Here is a 6,343-nt window from a genome sequence, read left to right on the forward strand (position 1 = left end):
AATAAATCTCATATTTTAATGGTTAGATACACATTATCAGCCGTATCCATGGATAATATTCTTTTTAATTCACAATTTACATAATTGTTTACTTGGGCTCAATGTAATAAGACTATGAAATGGTAGTTCATATAAATTATTGGTTGGGCTGTGGTCTCGCTTGACCGCCTAAATGAATTGCTCTTTGGAGTCATTTTCGTTAATCTAGCTAGTTAGCCTAGATTAAATCCAGTTTAATATATGAGTAATGTAAAGCAAATTCAGCAAATTGGGTCAACGTATGCATGTTTTATTTGATTTTTTATTTTGTTTGAGTGTTTTGTATTTGTGCGTGAGATACACGATATAGTATTTTATGGTGACTCGATAAGGTCTAGCAAAGGGCGCAGATCGGATCCAGCGTGGATTCGATCTACTCGAGGTGGAAGAGGCGTCGGGTTGGCTTCTAAGATGGGGAGAATAAAATATTATGCTCTGTCCAGTTACATAATAAACAGCCCAACAACATTGCTTTATTATGTAAACAATGGTAGTCCTTTCACATTGAGAGTAATTTTATACTCTAGAATCCGAAAGAATATAAGATAGGAGAAGACTACATATCTGAGTGGCGGAATGAGTATAATTCTACTTTAATGAGTAATTAGTATGAGTAATAATAGATTAGTGCTTACGCGGCTGTGTTCTAATACTATACTTTAAAATTTGTAGTTTTTGTTTTCCAACCCCAAACTTGTTTGGTAAGGGTAGGGACAAATTTGGAATTCGGCATCAATTTGACAAGGATGATATCGCTAATTCGTGCAAATTTAATAATTTAAAAAAAATATATATATATATAGAAAAGCCATAAATAATTAAATGTTTTCATATAGACACTAATGATTTTACTAAGGGCACCACATACTAACCACAAAACAAACGGGTCATAGAATTATGACTGAAAAGAATAATATTTTAAAATAGTTTATTAATAATTAAAACACAATTTTTTTTTACGAAATTTTATAATATTCAAAATCAAACAAGAAAGATTTATAAAATTTATCACTAATTGAAAATATTTATTTATTTTTTATTTTTTAAAAAATTGATTAAATTGTAAAATTTATCAAAATTTGGAGGAACCCCCAACATGAAAACAAATAAGTCTCAAAATAATTTATGAATCAAATCCATAATCTTTTCTCTACAATATTACAGTTGAAATCAAAGCAAAACTTTTAATGAAATTAATCAATCGCGTATTTGAATATACTAATTTGTTCAATTTTATAAAATATGATTAAAATTTTAAATTTTGTCAATATTGAAAAGGCGCGCACATATTGATTCAATGGAACGTAAGATAAAACCAAACTAATCAAATTTAAATATTTTTTTTATAAAAAAAAAAAAAATCTTAAATGGTGCCCATTTGGTCTTAGGGTCCGTTTGGTTTTGTTTTGGGTGTGGGTGTGGGCATCCCTCAATAAAATAAGTGGTGTTTTTATGAAAATCCATTATTAAAACTAAAAATAGTATGCAATGTGTGATTGTGCATCATTAAATTCAAAATTTATAATTATATATGTAAAGTCTTGTTATATATCTTATAATATCCTACAAATATTTGTAATTTAGAAAATAAAATATTAAAATAAATGAATAGAAAACAACCCGTTATAAAAACAAATCGGTAAAAATTAGTAAACATCGATAATTAATTAAGAGACTGTTACCGTTTTTATTGATTATTCGTTGAGAAAATCGGTAACTGGTAACTAAAAAAATTTACGTTTTTTTTAAAAAAATCGGTGATTTTTGTGGCTATGATGCTAGCTAATGCTTAATCTAACCATTAGATGTGCGCAATGTATTTTAAGAATACTTAAATGTGCCATGTGAGACCTCTATGGCTCAAGTGCTCAACATGCCTTACAAAGGAATTCATCAAGCCAAGTTAAAGTCAATTACCTAAGCTAAAGGCGTATGAAAATCTCATGGTTCATAGTTTCCTACAATCATACTAAGGCAATTCACCAACTCCATTAAAGTAGAGAGGACTTTTGATCTCGCTTGTGAACGAACTTACAAACAAAAGAGCCTTAATACACTTTCTAAAAAGGATTGGGTTAACAGCCCCACCTTCACCGAAGTTTTATTTTCACAAATTTGAAATGGGCTCTTAAGCGCGCCCAATTGCATTAACGAGATATATTTCACATTGGTCCATTCAAATGTAAAATATATGTAATTATAAATTGTGTGAATGATTACAAAAATATATATCAAGAAAAAGAAGCCACTAACTTCCCAATATAATAGACAACCCTGTACAATACAAAATACTGTAGTTTTTATTATAAAATTCGTCACTAGATATCTGATCACCCACTAGTACTCTGTTAGTCTGTTCACATTCCACTCCCCTCCGAACTCATTTTTTTTTTCATATGGCAGCCAAAAGAAGTAGGAGAACTACCAGTCTACCATGTCAACTGGGGATTCAATAGTAGAACATCGACGAGTATCCATAATCTCAACATTCACAATCAGTTGTGGGTCATTAGGTTAGACCAATTCCCTTACGGTTGAACGACTGCTCAATGCTTACATCATGCAAACAAGAAAATTTCAACTTCTATATTTTGGGTTTGTTTCATTTTGTCCTTCCGCTACTTTTCCATAGATTGTGATCACCAAAACTTTAGACACTTTTTCCCAACGGATTATGGGCCATGCTGAAAACCATCCCGGCCCATAACCACACTTGAGAACCAACACACTCAAAGCAAAAAATTGGGCCGAAATTCAAAACAACGGTAGAGGACAGTGTTTTGTGATAATCACTATCAGACCCATTTCCCCCGTCAAAACAACTCACAGATCCAGTTTTTCTATTTTAATAACCCTCAAGGACAAATTAAGTTGGCCCATTCCATTATAATTTTATTAAATACCTTTTTAACCCTTTTGTGTGTTAAGCTATAAATTGAAGATGTTTTCAAAATTAGAAATAAACAACGCGCTCTGGTTTCAATCGATTACTTCTTCTCCCTCAATTGAAAATCGAGTGGATTCCTCAACTGAAAGTTTCAATCTATAGCTTCTTATTGTTGCCGTCTAAAAATGTTCTTATTCAAACTTTGTATCATGTTTTGTTTTTTAGATGAGATCTGTGATTTTGGAGATACAATTTGCTTATATCAATGATATAGTTTTAATATCATGTTTGTTTTGAAAACGTTGTTTTATGTATTTTTCTTAATTGAACTTTATGTTTTGATTTTTATTTTTGCTATAAACAATTATTGTTCATACGAATTTGTTATATGAACAATCATTGTTCATACACAAACAGCTATGAACAACCAATGCTCATAGTAGTTGTAAATACATTTGACGATAAATTTTTTCTTAATATAATTGAACTTTAGGTTTTGATTTTGCTTTTTTGCTATGAACAACTATTGTTCATAATGTATTTGTTGTCTAAACAATCGGTGTTCATACACAAAAAATTATGAACAACCAATATTCATAGTAGTTTTAAATACATTTGACGATGAATTTTTTCTTAATTGAACTTTAGGTTTTGATATTGTTTTTTGCTATGAACAATTATTGTTCATACGTATTTGTTGTATAAACAATCATTGTTCATACCCAAACAACTATCATAGTAATTGTAAATTCATTTGACGATGCATTTTATTATGATTTTGCAATTTATATGGATCATAGTGTGATTGGAGTTTTTTGTTACAATGGTGGTAGTTTTTCCATTCGTATTGGGTTGGATTCTTCTATTGGTGGTGTTGCACAAGAGTTACATGAAAAATGCTCTGAGTTGGGATTAAAATGCTATAATATGTGTTTCAACCGTGATGAGAAAGATAACCTAATTGAATATGATAGAGAGTTGCATTCTTTGGTTTGTTACTGTTTTGCAAAGAAGATTGCAATTGTTGAGATCAGAGTGGTTGTTTGTGTCACTTCATTGATTACCTCTAGTGGTTGTATTTCTACAAGTTCTTCAAGTTCATCAAGTTCTTCAGTTAGTGGTGGTGGTGGTGGTGGTGTGGTAGTGTGGTTGTTGTTCGTAAACCTTTCAAGTCTGATTTTTGGGCAAGAAACTTTGATGGTGGTGTTGGGCAACAGTTTGCTTTAGGTGCGCTTAAGTTTCGTTGTAAATTGATAGAGTATTTGATATTGTCAGTGGTTACAAATATGAATTAATCAAGAATGACGAGTTTAGAGTGACCGCGGTTTGTGAGAATAAGAATGATGGAAACTGTGAATAGTGTATACACTCTTGCGATACATATGGAAGTTTTGAAATTAAGAAGATTAATCTCACACACACTTGTGGTTTTGCATTTAAATACTACAACCATCCTCCTCTCACTTCTTATCTTGTAATGACTCATATTTTGAATTTTGCTAGAGATAAACCATCTTTGTCATTGGGAGATATTACTTCTTTTTATAGTCGTGAGTATGGGCTTAAAATTTCTAAACATATGAGTTATGCGGGTAAGAAGTTGGCATTGACAGAGTTGTATGGTGATGTTGTTTTATCCTATAATTAACTTTTGTGGTATACGAAGGAGTTGAAGCATATTGAAGAGCATCGACTTCAATATGAAATTCATTGCCATTCCAATTCATTCGGACAATCATTGGACTCTTATTGTCTTGGAGTTGGTGGAGGGACAACAAGCAAGATTGTATTACTTCAACTCCCTCAGCCATACAAAAAAGGGGTTGGAAGTTGCAAAAGAATTTGTGAGTTCGACAATAAACACTTAAATTATATAAAATTTTATATGTTGAAATATAAAGAAATAACTTATTGTAATTTTGCAGAAAAAGGTACTAGTTGAGTCAATAAACAATCTTATCAGAAAGGGGGATTTGAAAATCCAGCTTGTCAGTAATAAAGGAATAATACTTTCACCAAAATGTCCGCAGCAAAACAATAGGTAATTATTTATTTATGTGTTACATGTGTGAACTATGATTATTCATACCTATTGGGTATGAACAATGAGTGTTCATATCTCAGATAGCTATGAACATTGATTGTTCATGTCTCAGATAGGTATGAATACATTTGTCATATTTAGAAATGATTGTGATTTGACTGTGTATTCTCTAAATTGACTGTGTACTCTCTAAATTTAGGTATACAATAGGTATGAACAATGACTTTTCATGCATCAGATAGCTATGAACAATCATAGTTCATACCCATAAGAACTATGAACAATATTTGTTTATACTCCAATACGTATGAATACAATTATTTCTTATATTTTAGCACTGATTGTGTATTCTCTAAATTGCAGCGTTGATTGTGGGCTCCATATTTGTAAAATGATGGAAATTTTGTATGAACAAGGTCATATGAATTTCTATCAATTTATAAATGAAGAGGAAATACAAAAGTTGTGCCCTCACATTGCATGCAGAATGCTTTCAGACTTGCCGAGAAGTTGGAGTAAAGAAAATCATGATTTTCAGGAAAATTATAGGAAGGGAATGTTTGCTGAATGAATGTGAGATTTTTAAAAGCGAATGTTTTACTGAATTAATGTGAGGAAGGCAAAAAACAATATATTTTATGGTGTGTTTTGTGCACAATTATATTTTGTTTATGAAGAGGGAGCGACTCTATATTTTTTGTGGTGTTTTTTGTGCACAATGACATTTTGTTTATGAAAGTTAAATATTGGTGTTCTTAATGTGTTCTCTTATTATTATTTATATTTTGTTTATTTATAACTAATTTTCATATTATTTATATCATTTTTCATAACTGATGATCATAATTAGGACTATGAACATTTATTGTTCATACATGTTTGAAGGTATAAAAAACAGGTATGAACAATCAATGTTCATAGCTCCAATTATATGAACAATCAATGTTCATGTCTGTTTTGGGTATGAACATTTATTGTTCATATATGTTTTGGGTATGAACAATCAATGTTCATATCTGTTTTGGGTTCATGTTTTTTTGGGTATAAACACGGATTGTTCATACCCAAAGAAGGTATTAACAATCAATGTTCATATCTGTTTTTTGTGTGAACATTTATTGTTCATATCTGTTTTGTTCATACATATTGTTCATAGCTAATGTTCATAATTTGCGGTATAAACAATCAATGTTCATATTTATTGTTCATACATGGATAGGTATGAACAATCATTATTTATAACTGATATTCATAATTGGGGCTATGAACATTTATTGTTCATACCTTTTTAGGGTTTAGGGTTTAAGGTTTTAGAGGTATGAACAATAAGTGTTTATAGCTTCAATAGGTATGAACAATCAATGTTTATGTCT

This window comes from Coptis chinensis, chromosome 2 (assembly GCF_015680905.1).
Source record: "Coptis chinensis isolate HL-2020 chromosome 2, ASM1568090v1, whole genome shotgun sequence".
Lineage (NCBI taxonomy): Eukaryota > Viridiplantae > Streptophyta > Magnoliopsida > Ranunculales > Ranunculaceae > Coptis > Coptis chinensis.